Here is an 18,824-nt window from a genome sequence, read left to right on the forward strand (position 1 = left end):
GCGGCCATTTTTGGGTCCAATGTCCAGGATGTTATGTAGCTGAGGGTGGAGGGGGGAGAGGAGGGAGAGAGTTCAGCATCCTTACGGCTTGGTGTATGAAGCTGTTGGTGAGTCTGGTAGTGCGGGAGCGCAGGCTTCTGTACCTCTTCCCAGAGGGCAGTAGATCAAACAGATTGTGAGCGGGGTGACTTGCATCACTCACAATTTTGGTCGCCTTGCGGGTGAGGTGGGTGGTGTAAATGTCCTTCAGGGAGGGGAGTGAAGCACCAATAATCCTTCCAGCTGTGTTCACTATGCGCCTGCAGGGCTTTCCTGTTGTATTCAATGCAGCTTCCTGCCCCCACACACAGCGATACAGCTGGAGAGGATGCTCTCGATGGTGCCTCGGTAGAATGTGGTCATGATGGCTGGTGGAGCACTTGCTCGCCTGAGTTTTCGCGAGGAAGTACAGGCGGCGCTTGAGCTCTCTTCGCCAGTGATGCAGTGTTGGTGGTCCAGGAGAGGTCTTCACTGATGTGCACCCCCAGGAATTTGGTGCTGCTCGCCTCTCCACCACAGCACCGCCGATGGTCAGTGGCAGGTGTTGGGTGTGACCTCCGAAGTCAACAACAATCTCTTTGGTCTTGCTGACGCTCAGCAGGAGGTTGTTGTCCCTGCACCACGTGGTCAGATGGTCGACCTCCAACCTGTATTGAGTCTCGCCGCCCTTGGTGATGAGACCCACCAGAGTTGTGTCGCCAGCAAATTTCACTATGTGATTGTTGCTGTAGGTTGCAGTGCAGTCACGCGCCAGCAGGGTGAAGAGCAGCGGACTGAGCACGCAGCCTTGGGGGCCCCTGTGCTCAGTGTGATGCTGCTTGAGGTATTGTTGCCAACACGCATTACTTGGGGCCTCTGACAGAGGAAGTCCAGTAGCCAATTGCAGAGGTAGGTACTGAGTCCCAGTTTGTCAAGTTTGCAGATGAGTTGTTGTGGTATTATGGTGTTGAATGCAGAACTGAAGTCTATAAACAGCAATCTCACATATGAGTCTCTTTTTTCCAGGTGGGTGAGGGCTGGGTGGAGGGCAGAGCAGATTGCATCCTCTGTAGACCCGCTTTGGCTCGGTATGCAAACTGGAAGGGGTCCAGGGTGGGGGAGAATGGCTTTGATATGTGACATGACAAGCCGCTCAAAGCACTTCATGATGATGGGTGTCAGTGCCACAGGGCGGTAGTCATTGAAGCAGGATGGAGCAGTTTTCTTGGCACAGGTATGATGGTGGCAGCTTTGAAACATGATGGGACGATGATTTGCTTCAGGGAAGTGTTAAAGATGTCTGTGAAGACATCCTTAAGCTCCCCTGCACAGTCCTTCAGCGCACTCCACCTGGGATGTTGTCTGGACCTGTTGCCTTACTGGTGTTGATGGCAGCAAGTGTCCTCTTCACGCTGTCGGCAGAGAGGCACAGGGGCTGCTCATGTAGAGGGGATGGGTCTTCTGTGGGCAGGTGCTGTTTTGTGCTTCAAAGCCGCAGCAAAGAAGCGGTTCAGGTTGTTGAGCAGAGGGATGTTGCTCTCACAGCTCTGTGGCGGGCTTGTAGTCCGTGAGGGCCTGAATGCCCCTGCCATAGGCTTTGTGCGTTCCTGCTGTCTTTGAAGTGGGTGGTTATCTTGTGAGTGTATTCTTTTTGCTTCCTTGATGCCACGGGACAGGTTGGCTCTCGCTGTTTTCATGCCAGCTTCATCCCCAGCTCTGTAGGCTTTGTCTCTGGCCCTCAGCAGCCTGAGGACATCCCCTGTCAGCCATGGCTTCCAGTTAGCCCGGGTGATGATGTCTTTTGTGTGGGTCACATCATCGATGCACTTGGTGATGTAAGAGGTTACAGTGTCTGTATACTCCTCTATGTCTGTCCGGTTGTTGTAAGTGGCTGCCTGCTTAAACATTTCCCAGTCTGTTGTGTCAAAGCAGTCTTGAAGAGCATCGGAGGCTCCCTCAGGCCACACTTTTACCTGCTTACAAACCGGTTTGTTCGCTTTTACCCTTTGTCTGTATGCGGGCATTAGCATAACAGTGATATGGTCTGAAAGTCCAATGTGGGGAGGGGGTGGCTTTGTATGCTCCTTTGTGTGCAGTGTAGACCAGGTCCAGGATGTTATCTCCTCTTGTTGGAAAATCAACATGCTGGTGTAGCTTTGGAAGTACAGTTTTGAGATCAGCATGGTTAAAATCTCCAGTGAAGATGGTGAAACCGTCTGGGTGTGCTGTCTGTTGTTCACTGACAGCCTGGTACAGTTCACTAAAGAGCCGCGTTCTTATCGCTGTTGTTGTTGGTAGGCGGGATGTATACTGCGACTAGCAGAATCGCAGTAATTTCCCTTGGCAGGTAAAAAGGACGGCACTTTATGATCATAAACTCTGCCAGTGGTGAGCAGTGTTTGCATACTACTACCGTGTCCCGGCACCATTCGTCACGGATGTAAACACAGATTCCTCCTCCTCGTGATTTACCTCCCTTTACCATGGCCCTGTCTGCTCGATAGCATGCTAGCTGCTCCAGTTGTACAGCAGAGTCCGGAATGTTGTCATTTAACCAAGTCTCAGTGAAGACGAGCACACAGCAGTTACTTACTGTCCGGTTCGTTGATCTCAGCAGTCATTATGTGATCCATTTTGTTGTCCAGTGATCGTACATTTGCCAGGAGAATGGATGGTATTGCTGGCGAAGTTGGGCTAGCCGCTAGCCTGGCCCGGACCCTCGCGCTTGCCCTCTTCTGCTTCCTCGCACACCGCTTCCGACGCTTTTCTTTCCGGGAGGAGTAGCAGGGCGAGTCCGGTGTTGTTGCAGGCGGAGTAGTCCGAAGTTCCTTTAGCGTCTCTGTTGCAAAGTCCAGAACGCTGCAAAACTTGCTTTTGCAGATGTCAATTAAAAACTGCCTGCTGTAACTTGTAGTACCTATCGTAGTAAGACGAGGCGAACACGTAAAACTTTCGGACAAACACTTTTAAACTAACAAAACACCCACGGTTGGGACAGAGAGAGGTCGCTGCGTGTATCGCGCCCGCCATCTTGGATCTTGGATCCATGCACGACTTCACGTTACACGTCTGGGGATGACTAAAGTATCTATCTATCTAGTTTCTACCAGTAGCTGCATTAGCCTACCATAGTCTAAGGCAACATATCATACAGTTTATGAAGTTGATAGTCTATGAGCAAAGTAGAACCATGTCTACTTTGCTCATAGACGCACAACTTCATAAACTGGGAAAAGGGTTAACGTTAAACTCAAAATGTATGTGCTACATGCAGACATGCTGAATTATGTAGCACATACATTTTGAGTTTAACGTTAATGTATCACGTTACAAACTAGGGAAGGGATTTTATCAAAATGTTAGCTGATTTGATGCTTGGTGTAACGTTAGCAAAGTCGCTGTTCTTAGCTTGTAGCTTAGCCTACAATGCGCATTTCTTCAGATAACTGTCATTACGTGATGCATGTAACATGCTCTAAATAGGCAGTGGTTTATTTAACGTAGTCACATACTTATTATCTGTTTTATTTTCAGAAACACACACACGGCCGAATTGGGACTGAACTGACTTTTGGAGCTGAATACGATGCAATAAAACTAGAGAGATGTTAAAAACAGACCACGTAGCATTTGTTTAGGGTTGTCTAGCAACAGAAGTGACTACTTAATTTGTAAAGCAAAACGATCTAGCTCTACATTGCAGAAGAATTAAGGATACTGCTTCTTCATGACATGTTTAAATGTCATTGTAATTTATTTGACGCATGCTCGCGTTTAAAAGTGTCACACTGTCCCCGATGTTACAGCAGCTCCTTGTGGAAACAGCAAAGAGTGCACATATCCGATGAGATTTCTGACGAGGAAGCTCTCTGCCTCACCAGAGCCTACTTTTTATTATGACCGCCGCTAGCGAAGAGGTCATATAATGATTGTCAAAGTTTTTTTTTTTTTTTTTAACGTCATCTACTTCCTGAATTTTTGGTCAACAATACCCGGGACACGAAACACCGGTGCACATGAAATTTGGTGGGTATGTAGCCCCACTAGACTTTTACGGAAAAATTTCGTTTCGTCCCCGGGGGCCACTCCCCCCCGTGCTGGGCCTGCCTAGCTGCATGCCTATGATAAGGCTTTGCAGTTGTACAATATGGTCAATCTATTGTCTCTTTTGAGCTTGCGAGAGCCTGAAGCAGTCTTACACATTTGCACAAGTGTTGCCACGACTCAGCCTACGAATTTAATAAAAAGTAAATCATGCTTAATTAAAAAATAAACTAAATGTGGCTACGCAAAAATAAAGGCATGTGCTTATACGCAACCTATAAGGTTATATAAAGGTTAGGTTATATATAAGGTTAAATAAAAGACCCTGGCCATAATTTAAGGATCTGAGTAGGCCTAAATAATAGGACTACAAGCTAATTTATAACTCAAGCAAATTGTTTTCAATTATAACATATCATTGCACAAATTAAGTTCAACGGTTAGATTTATTTGGACCTGTTTTAAGTTGGCTACAGCCTGTAAATAGGCTAATGATTTTTGAAAACGAACTTCTGTGGTCATATGCATTTCACATAGGCAAGCAGGACGATTTTGGAGTTTTTGACTGCATGGAAACGATAATAATAGTGTCAAGCACGGTTGTGTTTAGCCTAGGCCAACCATTTGCATTTATTTAAGTTATGAACATCAGACGCTTGAGTGAAATCTCGACCTTATTAGTGTTTGATAATAATAGCCTATTGTAGGCCTATGCGCTGTGTTTACAGTTTTTCTCAGTCGCTTTGGTGCTATTCTCACATCACTATTAACATTTGCACAGCAGTTAGTGCAATTCTCAAAACCTAGTAGATGACCTGCAAAAGCACGTCACTTGCTCAAAATGGATAGTCCATTCCTCAAAAGCAGGTATTCATGTCAATGAAACTGTCAGTGTCATCAAAATGAGAAGTCTTGACACCATCGTTTATGAACAAGGTAGTCAAAAGGCTTTGTCATGTTTTCATTATGACAGTTCTCTCAGTGTTTTCCAATGCAAAAAAAGGTCAGAACCGGTGACACTACCTGAACATGCTCAAGACAGCACTATACAATACTTGTACAGCCATTTGAAAACTACAGTAAAGTTACACATTGCTGTAGTTAGGTGAGTAAGTGAGTACAAGACACTGAATACGTACATTTTTACTGTATGCTCTTTGCAATTCAACAATTTTGTATGTAATGACTCAAGCAATGAAATGAAGACTATTAGTTTTATTGGGAACGACTATTCAGCATTCATAAGTATAGTTCATTTTGATTGACATGACATAAGCAAATGATAATGTTAAAAAACAGCAGAGAATTGTATGAAAGCAACTGATACATGATACATGTCCAAAAGTATTTGCAATTTGTTCAGAGGAAGGAGAAATTGCTACTATGATGTGCATAAATGACTAAATGTTGTGGAGGTTGAACTAATAGTTATGAGAATTTTAATTCTGATCTGAAAGAAGCACCAAATCGACTGAGAAAAACTGTAAGCAGGCCGTGAACAAAGAGTTAACATATAGCCTACAGGTAGAAAAAAGAACAATGGTGATAATATAACGTTAGCTTATAGTAGCTTATAAAGTTAGTTTGCCTGCTAGCTAGCTTATCAGTAGGCTATACAGTCTCTCAATGGGAATTTGTGTGATCTACCAGTGCAATAGCTACTTCTGTCTAAATAGGACTTATTCAGTGTAAACTTGGAAAAAGATAAATGTGGCCTTTCACACTGTCAGTTCTTGCAGTTCATTACCGAGTAAAAAAACAGCTGGCAACGTTAAAACAGCTGTTCAGGTGGGCTCATAGAATTGGAACTGTATATGAAATGTTGCGCTGAGCTTACCAAAATGGCGCCCTGTTGGGCTCAGAGCGTACTTCATGCCTATGACGTAACTGATCTATCTTACTCTGTTCTAGAATCTTTCATCGTAATAATGGTATGTCGTAATAGAGGGTCATCGTTATAACAGGATGTCGTAATAAAGAGTGAACCCTCTCTTCGACGATGAGGTTGCTGGTCCGCGGATAATTTGTGGCACAATTGAACCGCGGACCAAAGGAAAAAGAAACTAAACATTTTCCAGAATAGGAAATAAACACTTTGAGTGGCAAAAACGCAATATTGCGTTTTTAGCTTTTTTTAATTACGAAAATAGACACTCTAACACACCTTATGTGTGATTTAGGGAGCTCTATGATGAATGCAACTGAACTAGATGATGATCAAAAACTCATTATTACACGGCTCTTCAGAGTGCTGCAGAACGTTCCATTCACATGAATGGGCCTTCCCAACGTTCGTGCCTATGTTAAATCTACATAAATCACCGAAAGCATTTAATCACCGCTGTCAATGGCAACGGGTTTTGTGCTTCTGATTAATGTCTTTCATATCACTACGCAAGGACTGGAACTTCATTCAAACATGAAAGCAGACGGTTGATCAGCAGCTGTGTTCTAAAGAATGTTTGATTCAAGTTGTGTGTTGTGTTGTGAACTAGGCCTATTTGTTTCTCAGCAAATGCCCGCGATGAACGGTAACAAATAGGTTATGTAGGCTAAAGTCATATCGTGGGGAGTTTATTATTTCGTTTTGGCAAGTAGCATTATAATAAAGCGGGATAATGTATAGAAACGCCCGGTCATTACTGTGAAAATAAGTCCCTTCAGGGCGGAACAAGACCCCTCCGCTGCGCGTCGGGGTCCGGTTCGCCCTGTCGGGACTTATTTTCCCAGTAATGACCGGCGTTCTATACATTATCCCTTACTGAAAACACAGACGTTACCCGACCAAAAGGTGGTTTTGTGAACAGAAAAACTATATTTATCTTGCACAAGTCCTTTGACCCAGAAATGTAAGTGTCAGAAGAGTGACAAGGGTCAAACAGGGCATATTTCATAAAAGACGCTATATCTCCATTTCTAGAAAAAAAGCAGGGATTTTGATGACAACTAGACACTGTTTAGCTACATGCATGTAGAAATAAACGGTTTGTACCCACTGAGAGCGCTTAAAGTCTCACCTTTCAAACGAGCCATAGTATGTGTCCATAGCTATAACATAGAATACGCTGTGGCTCTACAAAAGTCGAGCCTATTGCGCTTATTGTGTGTGGTACGGACCCGTTTATCAGACATCAGCCGGCTTTATTTGACATGTGAAATGTGATTGGTAATTAGGGCTAATTATCCTGAAAAATCTGTTTGCTACACATTTGCTAACAGGTTCGTTATAGGTTCACCCAGGCTAAAGTTACGTAACGTTTTCCCAACAGCTCAACTGATAAACATAAGCTAGGCTTCAAACACAAGGGGGGTAAAAAAAACTTTACACATAAGTGTCTTATTATTTTTTTTATTCAACAATCTGGCTGTAGAAGTGCAATCCCAGACAAAGTTTAAGTCGTGTTAATTCCACATTTATTCCTTTTTGCAAATAGGCTAAGTCACAATTACACTCGTTTTTTATCATCAGTGATCCTGTTAGCGTTATTACTGTTTTTTTTTCCAAAATAGTTATTGTGATAGCTGTTTTGCTTAAGTTAAACTAGTTGTTGTTGCTAGAAAATAATAGTAAAGTTATCAATAATTTCGGTTGCTTGTTGTTGTCTCTGAATAAACCAACAGAGATAAAAAGCAGATACTACCTTGAAAAGTTGGGCTGTCCTAGTCCAACCCCCAGGCTGGCAAATCATGTCAAAAGATTGATAGTGAGCAAACCAAAGATCCTTGATTAACATTACTGCTTGGACTTCTGCATGCGTGGCAAGAATATGGGGTTGTTTCATAGCACTGTTAGATCCGACACAAACAACAATTGACTACTTTTACCACTGCTAGGTAATAATAAAAATAATGAAACAAACATATGATCAATATTGAGCCAACTATATCTTCTTTTCCAGCCTTACTGTAGAAATGAAGTGGCCATGGGAACATAGTGCACCCCCATGGTTTCTAAATTTGTGCCATTCCAAAATACCTTTTTTGGAAGTAGGGAAAGGACAGTCAATTTAGAATCAGCACCTTAATTAATATCATTACCACCTGGGTCTGCTGTGAAAAAATGGTCCTTCGGCTCATATCTGTATCACAGGTTTGGGCCAAATCAGTATTTTGTATTTTAAACGCATCTCCTGACTTCCAGTTGAGTTGCGGAAATTGGACCTGGGACAAATCTGTAAACCGGTGATAAAACAGCATTGCTAGCAGAGCTGAAACCTGTATCGGGAGTAGACCTGGCCCACAGTCAGATACCGTATGTCCGCTACAGGCGGATCTAAAGGCTTTTATGCGGATCCGGCCCAAAGGAAATTGCTATCTGGGTGGCTAGATCTTTAAATTGACAATGTTAGCAAGCTAGTTAAAGGGAAACTTGGAAGGATTAGCTATATTCCCCCTCTGCTGGAGAAATTGTGCATTATGCTATTTCAAACTGGAAAAAGGTAACAATAAAGCACATTGATTTGTTTACAAGCTAGCCAAATGGTTAGCATACGTTCAGCAGAACAATGTGGATGTTACAAGGTAAGAAACACAATTTAAAACGACTTTCTTGTTTCTCACTTCTCTTTCCGGGACGGTAGTCTCAATGTTGCAAGGTTGGTTTTCCGCCTGGGGATGCTAGAGGCAGCATGGAAAGTCAGCATTTTCACCGGAACAGGTAATTTAACCATCCAAATGATATCTAAACGGGTTTATTACGTTGAAATAGTTGCCAAGTTCTCCTTTAACATAGCAACTAGGGAACACTGTTAGCAAGCTAGCTTGTATAGCAACTATGTGTGACGTGAAACATGTATTATAATGCTCAAAATATTTTTTTTTTCTAGTTTCAAAAAATAATGTTTCAATTCTAAATGACCTTTGAATGCTCATCTGATTTAAATTACCCTTCCTACTCACCAGTGAGGGTTATGGAATGAAATGGCACTAGTTCCGGACTCCTAAATAGGTGTGTCAAAACTTAAACTTTTCTCTGAATAAGTAATTAGAAAATATAATTTTGTATACTCTTTATACAACTCTTTCGAATACGGAATAAATAATTGAATTTTGCCCGGTAACCGAGCTAGCTAGTTAGTTAGCTAATGTTAGCACAGTAGACGGAAAGTGAATGGGAATGGTGAGTTATGTTCGCTAGCTAGCTAGCAGCTAAGGACTTTGATTAAACTTTTATATTGTTGCAAACTAACCTGAAATAACATATGTTTAGCAACTTTGTGGCAGTCTACTAGTTCTAGCAAAAATGTGTTAGGTTAGTTTATCAGCCGTCTCTGGGCCGCCAATTGAAGAGCCCTGCTTTAGGGTTTATGGTAAGGGTTTAGAGTTTACGGTAAGGGATTATGGTAAGGGTTTAGAGTTTACGGTAAGGGATTAGAGTTTACGGTAAGGGATTATGGTAAAGTTTTAGCGTTTAGCGTTTATGGTAAGGGTTTAGAGTTTACGGTAAGGGATTATGGTAAAGTTTTAGCGTTTACGGTAAGGGATTATGGTAAAACTTTAGGGTTTATGGTAAGGGTTTAGAGTTTACGGTAAGGGATTATGGTAAAGTTTTAGCGTTTACGGTAAGGGATTATGGTAAAGCTTTAGGGTTTATGGTAAGGGTTTAGAGTTTACGGTAAGGGATTATGGTAAAGTTTTAGCGTTTACGGTAAGGGTTTATGGTAAAGCTTTAGGGTTTACGGTAAGGGATTATGGTAAGGGTTTAGAGTTTACGGTAAGGGTTTATGGTAAAGTTTTAGGGTTTATGGTAAGGGTTTAGAGTTTACGGTAAGGGATTATGGTAAGGGTTTAGAGTTTACGGTAAGGGATTATGGTAAAGTTTTAGCGTTTACGGTAAGGGATTATGGCAAAGTTTTATGGTTTATGGTAAGGGATTATGGTAAAGTTTTAGCGTTTATGGTAAAGTTTTAGCGTTTATGGTAAGGGTTCATGCTGTAAATGAAGGGATTATGATAAGGTAAGGGTTTATGGTTGCTTATGAATGATGCTTGATGAAGTGATCTTGTATTGTCTGTGGTGGGGGTGGAGTGTGTGTGAGAGAGAGAGAGAGGTGGAGTGCTTACTGTAATTGTGTGTGAGAGAGAGAGAGGTGGAGTGCTTACTGAGCTGCCAGAGGGGGGTGGAACACATAGGGGTGAGATCACTGTCTGACACACACACACACACTTTGCCTGCAGGGGGGCCTCCAGAGATCCACAGGGCAAGTCTGGCGACGCAAGAACATTCCACCCTTAACCGGCTCTTACTCACAGAAACAGAGATGTGTGTGTGTGTGTGCGCGTGTGTGTGTCCTTCTCATCTGCACTGCGGCCTGCCTGAGATGCCATGCAACCTACAGATAATAAACGGGACTGTTTAGGTGGACCACCATGTTGCACTTGGTGGTTTAACTAACTAGTAATTCTATGTTTGTGAATTAAGACAGAAAGACAAAGACTCAAAGAGAGCCAGTGAGAAAAAGAGTGTGAGAGAGAGGGAAACAAAGAGTGTGTGAGAGAGAAAGAGAAACAAAGAGTGTGTGAGAGAGAAACAAAAAAGTGTGTGAGAGAAAAAGGGAAACAAAGAGTGTGTGAGAGACAGAAACATAGAAAGTGAGAAAAAAAAGAGAAGAAGAGGGAGTTTCAGGGTGTGGAAAAGGGAGGAGGAGTTCAAAGACCCAGCAGTCATTTAAGTGCCTGTTTAATATCCCAGATTTTCCAACTTCATACTCGCATGGCATAAACACATAGCTTACACACTAACACACTCACAGACATGCACACTCACACACACACACACAGGGCCTGGGGGAAGCAGGGGTTAAGGTGAGTACCATGAATCCCACAAATGACCACAGCTATCTCCACACACACACACAAAACACACACACATACACTCCCCCCCCCCACACACACCGACACACACACACACACATTTTAATGCTTTTGTTTGGACCTTAACACAGGGGAAGATTCACAGATCCAAACATTGAAGGAAGTATGTTACACACTTAGGCAGGTCTGATCAAACACAGAATGCATTGTGCTATTTTCATTCTGAACTACATGATTATGGGTAAACATGGCATCGTCGCTTCCAGATGGATAAACTACCTATTATTGCAGAAATGGAGCAGCACTTTGCAAGGTTTTTGCAATTGGCTTGCTTAGTCCTCACAGTTGCAATCCGCGGAAGACAAGTTTGTGCACATGCCCAAGACTCCCAAAAACAAGAATGATAATTTTGCATTGAAACCCCATATTTGTGATATTGTCGGCAAGTGGCTGATATTTCAACAGCTTGGAGTTAAAACAAGTGTCCATGTACAAATCAAAAGAACATCCTATTTAAACAATAGTCACATTCTTAGTATTGTCATCTATAATGGTAATATCTGGGGTATTTAGAATATTACAGAAAGTGATATTGTTGGTGTTTTCGCCACACACACACACATACCCACACACACACACACATATATATATATATACACACACACACACATACCCACACACACTTATATATATATACACACACACACACACATACCCACACACACGCACATACAGTATATACCCACACACATACACACACACACACATATACCCACACATACACACACAGCGGAGCCGTATCGGACGAATGCGGACGGTGTGTTGTGGAACCATCTGAAAAGAGATGATGTACAAGCCCACATTCCCTTCCCTGATTGGTTGTGCTCATATCAAGCCCACGTTCCCTTCCCTGATTGGTTGTGCTCTTTTTACATGACGATGACCATGCACTGCTTTTCATAAAGTAAATATTTACATTTATTCATTTGACGAGTAACCTACAGTGAATGGGATTATAGCCTGTGCAATTTAAGTCAGACGCTGTATTATTATATAGGCTACTGTAATGTGACAAATAAATTCCTCTTGTATATAATGTATAATGTCTATAATCACAGTCCCTCTTGTATATAATGTATAATGTCAGTCCCTCTTGTATATAATGTATAATGTCTATAATGTCAGTCCCTCTTGTATTTAATGTATAATGTCATTAACAAAGATCCTTGATTACTAGCAAGATAGAGCAACGTAATTCGTTATTATGGGAGCAAAACAGTTCCAGTAGCAGCAACTGGAATCCATGCATTTCCACAGAATTATTTTTGGAATCTGATCCCTTATCATACCTGTTCATTCAGACGCCATTAAATTTCGACTTATATTGACTAAATTCAAGATGGCGGCGAACGGTAAACTTTGTGAAGGTACTGTCTGTATAAATCGTCTTGTAAATAAACTACCAGTGCTTTTTCAAAGTTCTCAATGTCTCGTTTTAAATGTCAAGGCCCTCGGAAGTCTACCAATGAAGTGTGGAGCTACTTTGAGCGTAAATGGTGTAAAACAGTGATTTATTTGCATGGCTAAGCCGATGCCCGAGGCACCACCATCTAAAAACTGTTGGTAGCATCGGCTAACTAGCACCAGATTTCTGAGTGCAGGGGACAAGCCGAGATGAGCTATGAGACATACGTTCACACTTGGTATCATGTTTCAACACACTTTAGGTCAATATAACACCGGAATTCTCCTTTAAACTTAATATACTATTGCAAGTTCACTTGAGTATAAACTATCCCCTTTAACTAATGTCAGTAATGTTATTCAGCTAGTTGTCATTTCAAAGAAATTACACTTCTCTGTTTAAAATGTTACCTTAGCTAGGAGGCTAGCAAGCTTCTTAGCAACCGGGCAGTAACTGGCAGCAGCATGGTCTGATATTAAGTTATTTTATTACAAATACGGACCCTAAAAAAATACACTATTAGGCTTGAAATGATCACAAACACTTACAGATTATGACAAAATTTTCCAAAAACCCTCAACAAATCCAGAGACATAATGACCAATTTATTGGTAAAATTCCACAAGTCTCCCATTGACATTGGTGCAGGGGGATTTCCCCCCCTCCCCCTTGCAATAATCGAACGTGGAAGTTGTTGAACGTTTGCACCTCTCGCTCCGCTTGAACCCTCTCTATCTATAATGTCGGTCACATGAGGTGGGTTATTTAGTTCCTACATTATGGGATTTTCTGCCCAGTTTGAAGATTTGATCTGATGGATTGTGCTTATACTTGTTGACTACGTTGGTCATGATTTTAAAGAATCAGAATTACGAATTTTAATAAAAGTTTTTGACGCTGCATGGCCATTGTGTATCTGACCTAGCAATAGTAACATAGGGATGCCATTGTGTATCTGACCTAGCAACAGTAACATAGGGATGCCATTGTTTATCGGACCTAGCAACAGTAACATAGGGATGCCATTGTTTATCGGACCTAGCAACAGTAACATAGGGATGCAGGACTTGACAAAGGGTGAATGGCCGAGACAGTTGCGTATCAAAAGAATGATGTGGACGCTCATCTTATCTACTACGAAACTAATACAGTGTTTGTGGACGAACATCGTATCTACTGAAACTGATACAGTGTTTGTGGATGCACATCTTATCTACTGAAACTGATACAGTGTTTGTGGACACGGATCGGATTTTTTCCGAAAATCCGTATTAAAAGTGATTCGGACCAAACTTCCACTTGGTTTACAAACTTGATTGCCCTCAACATTAAAGCCCCCTCGACAAGGGAAGTGGAGGTGAAGATCTTTCCCTATGAATTGGGACACCACTATATGCAAATTAGCGTGAGCGGCGTGCTCACCCGTCGCCACGTGGCAGCGCCGGCGGTGTCTACCGGTAGTAGCCTGCTACTATTTTCATTCAGGAACATGCCCGTTCCAGCGGTCATTGTTGTGTGGGCTGTGCTGGTTTATCTACGTCTGGTTAATCAATTCAAATCAATCAATTCCTGTTCATGTGAACGTCAGAACCTTAATATTGACGAAACTACCCAGATCAGATATATAACGTTATTTGATAGGCAGACTGAGCAGATATCATGAACATAGTCAGATAGCTTCGTGAGATATTTTCTAACATTAGTGTTCAAAACTAAACAGTCCATCAGATGTGCATCAAACTAACAAATTCCAACATATTTCGAAATTTTAATATGCTTATTTGCGAAAATATATGAAAAATTTGGCCAGCTCGCTAAGCTCGCACGGTATCCTGGGTAATTTCATCTCCCACTTCGTTTTAAGCCTGCATCGGTCCTGGCTATATTTTGAGGGTTGATTTAAGTGGAAAATAGCACTTCCCCTTGCTCCCTAAAGTAATGGGACACCCTAGCCCTACACGTGCACGCGCAAAAACGAGGGTTAGGGCAAAAATCTAGGGGTAGGGGAGGTATTAGCCATCGACTAAGTGAATGTGTGTAAGAGGATGTGTGAACATGCATTTGTGTGTGTGTGTGTGTATGTGTGTGTGTTTGAGGATGTGTGTGTGTGTGAGGATGTGATGTGTGTGCTTAAGGATTTGTGTGTGTGTATGTGTGTGAGGATGTGATGTGTGTGTGTGTTTGAGTATGTGTGTGTGTGTGAGGATGTGTGTGGACATGCTTCTTCCTGCTGCTAACTCGGATTACAGGGCTCCAGTCCCACTGAAGAGGAGACATTCCACACACACTGATGTCAGAGGTCAATGTGTGTGAATGTCTGCATGTGTAACTGTGTGTGTGTGTGTGTGTATGTGGGTTGGGATTGTTAAGTATGTGTATGTGCGTGTATGTGTGTGTGTGTGTGGGGGGGGGGGGCGGGTTGTTATGTGTGTGTGTGTGTGTGTGTGTGGGGGTATTAATGGTTAAGTTGGTAAAAGACAGGATGATAAAAAACAGCTCTTATTACGTGTCAACTTTCTGAGAGCTGCAGAAATCAGCTTGTGTATGTGTGTGTGTGTGTGTATGTGTGTGTGTATGTGAGTTTGTGTGTGAGAGAGAGAAAGAGAGAGAGAAGGTCCGGAGGAGTTGGTTTCCATGTGAACATTTCCAGCAGTCTGACCTGCAACAGTGTTTCAATTTGTCAGGGATGCAGTGTGTGTGTGTAAGAGAGAGAGAGAGAGAATGCCTGAACAGTGTTTCCATGTGTCAGGGTTGCAGTGTGTGACTGTAGTCTACATTAAAGCTGCAGTTGGCAAGTCTGATAGATTGAGGGTTAGTTTTTTCTAAAACTGGCTGATTTATGTTGTTCTGTCGGAGCATAGTGTCGGTTTCAGTGAATATGATCAAAATAATTTGCCAACTGCAGCTTTAAACACAGTCAGGGATCGTACGCAATTTCAAGCCCACATTTTGTCACCTTCAGCAAACATTTTCAAGTGGGGGTAGGCTGTCCCCCAAACAAAAACAAAACCTTATGTGCAGGACCCTATGGGGATACTGAACCTTATGTGCAGGACCCTACTGTATGGGAATACTGAACCCTATGGGAATACTGAACCCTATGTGCAGGACCCGATGGGGACACTGAACCCTATGTGCAGGACCCTATGGGAATACTGAACCCTATGTGCAGGACCCTACTGTATGGGAATACTGAACCCTATGGGAATACTGAACTCTATGTGCAGGACCCTATGGGAATACTGAACCCTATGGGGATACTGAAGGGAGGGGTGAGCTAGCTCACTGGTGTGTTTGGTTTTGTCCTTGGTTGTAATATAATGTATGTTGTTTTGGGAAAAAGTGTCTGCTAATACATTTAAATAAAAACAAACACCTTTAATGTTTCTGGAGAAATGTGTGAGTGTGAGAGAGTGTGTGAGAGTGAGAGAGCGTGTGTGTGTGTGTCTGTGTTTCTAACTGTGTTTCTTTCAGGGCAGGGAGAGTATGTTTATCTCTCTCTCTGTCTGAGTGTGTGTGTGTGTGTGTGTGCGCGCGCGCTCTGGAAAGTGTGTGTGCTATGAGTCAGGGTGGTGAGTGGGTGAACGGAACAGTGTGCTGGCGGAATTAGTGTGTGTGTGTCTGTGTATGAAGGATAGTGCACATATATATTTGTGTGGTTGTGTATGTGTGTGTATGAAGGATAGTGCATAAATAAGACCTATTTTATCTTTTATCATTGTGTGTGTGTGTGTGTGTGTGAAGGATAGTGCATAAAAAGACCTATTTTATCATTGTGTGTGTGTGTGTGTGTTAAGGATATTGCATAAATAAGACCTATTTTATCATTGTGTGTGTGTGTATGAAGGATTGTGCATAAATAAGACCTATTTTATCATTCAAAGACAGAAGCCACATTACATGCCTTTATCTCCTCACACCTGGATTATTGTTCAAAAAACAGTTTTTTCACATGCCTTACTCAAAAGTCCTTACACAGGCTTCAGATAGTCTACAACTCAAAAGTCCTTACACAGGCTTCAGATAGTCTAAAACTCAAAAGTCCTTACACAGGCTTCAGATAGTCTAAATGCTAGTGCCCTATAGTCCTACACGCACATTAAGGTGCTACTACAGGGGACAGATCTTTTTCTGTGTTAGCCCCAAAGCTCTGGAATGCACTGGCTGAGCAAATAAAGTTAGCGGATTCTGAAACATCTTTTAAATCTCTCCTTAAAACTCACCGCAACACCTTTAAAGAGTTTATTTGAGTTTTAGGTAACACTTTGGTATAGGGACTTGAATTATCATGAATTTAAGCATTACTTCATTTTACTTTTATGTAAACATCTTATGAATCATCAGGAATTGTCATTGACAATTGAGAGTTCAGTATCTCGGTAACACTTTACTTGACGGGTGAGGTCATAACACATTCATAGCAGCTGTCATAAACTGCACATAAAGCATTCATGACTGTTTCATGAGACATGACTCAACATTCATACCAAACCTTTCATGAATGTGGAAGACAGAACGACGACAACTTGTCAAAATAAAAGTCCAACAATCGCAAATGATATGATATAACCTTTGCAGATGATTTCATCTTTTGCTACTGGGAATGTCCAACCGTTCCAGGTTACACAAATACGGGTCAGCTGAATGTAGGCTAGCTCACAACTTGTATAGTAAAGTGACATTCGATGTAGACTTCATAAGATATTCATGAAACATTTACAAAGGCTGGAAAGATTAAATTAATGGTATCCTTTATGAAATATTGGAGGTAAATTTAAAACAATGCTGCTTTGCGATTGTTGGACTTTTATTTTGACAAGTTGTCGTCGTTCTGTCTTGCACACTCATGAAAGGTTTGGTATGAATGTTGAGTCATGTCTCATGAATGTGTTATGAACTCACCCGTCAAGTAAAGTGTTACCAGTCTCTCATTAATGACCTCATGCATGAACAACATATCAACTTCAACCTTTTTTCAGCCCAAGGACCCCTTGGCTGAGAGAGACACTAAGTGACAGACACACACACATACGCGCACACACACACACATACACACACCCCTACAGTATTTTCTGTTTCTTAGCCTGGGTGCCAGCTGAACTTAGCCCCGCCCACAACATTTGAGGTCGGGAAGTTCGGTCTGGACTTGTTCCGTTGTGGAGCAACTATGCCCAAACCAGAGCTGTTTGGACCAATCAAATTGGGTTTTGTACAATGACAGACAGATGAGCAACAGTGCCTCGTCTATTACATCATCTGAGCTTGCCACGCTTCGGTTGATAAATAGATAGATAGATAGATAGATACTTTATTGATCCCTAGGGGATTTTGTTTGCAACAAAACGCTGTGGCTAGAAGTTTGCACATAGGAAAAATGCATATATTTATATGCGGTTTGGCCTTTCATTTATACGAAAATGGAGGTTGTATCACTGTAAACAATTCCCATATTCTCCGGACTATAAGTCACACTTTTTTTTCATAGTTAAGTCTGGTCCTGCGACTTATAGTCAGGTGCGACTTATATATGAAAAATATATAATTAAACATGTTTTTAAATGTTAATTCATATTAACTGACATGAACCGTACATGAAACATTACCGTCTACAGCCGCTAGAGAGCGCTGTCAAATGCACAAGTTCTGTGCACTTTCAGTCAGAGATTAGTGCTTGCACTATGCCTGAAACACACATGCATAGCTAAATCCTCAAATTATGGCCGGGATTCTATTTATAGTGGGGTTTCAGATTCAGACAAATAAAGGCCAGTAATAATTTTGTTTCGATTAAACTCATAAAAGAGCTCTTATTAATATTTTATATTGTTGATTGGTTTGTTTGCCAATGAAAAGTCGTTGTCCTACACCATGAGTCTCCAACACGTCGCTCTCAAACTACCAGTCGCGTGCCGTCCCCTTCTAAGCTTGCCAGAGGCTGAAGCAGTAACCTACATTTAAACACAATTGTTGCTGCTAGGCATCCATATCAGCATATGAATTTTATAAAAAAGTAAATCATGCATAATTAAAAAAAACGTTCCATTAATGAATGAAAGCGGATGCCTTATCTCGCAATAAGTGGATGGAAATCCCAACACCCTTTCATACATGGGGCAGCCGTGGCCCACTGGGGGGCAGCCGTGGCCCACTGGTTAGCACTCTGGACTTGTAACCGGAGGGTTGCCGGTTCGAGCCCCGACCAGTGGGCTGCGGCTGAAGTGCCCTTGAGCAAGGCACCTAACCCCTTACTGCTCCCCGAGCGCCGCCATTATAGCAGGCAGCTCACTGGATTAGTGTGTGCTTCACCCCACTGTGTGTACACTGTGTGCTGTTTGTGTTTCACTAATTCACCGATTGGGTTAAATGCAGAGACCAAATTTCCCTCACGGGATCAAAAAAGTATATATACTTACTTATACTTATACATGAAAGTTAATAGTGAACCATCAAATACCCCACAGATTTCAGTGATCATCAGTCCCGAT

Source organism: Alosa alosa, chromosome 17 (genome assembly GCF_017589495.1).
Source record: "Alosa alosa isolate M-15738 ecotype Scorff River chromosome 17, AALO_Geno_1.1, whole genome shotgun sequence".
Taxonomy (NCBI): domain Eukaryota; kingdom Metazoa; phylum Chordata; class Actinopteri; order Clupeiformes; family Clupeidae; genus Alosa; species Alosa alosa.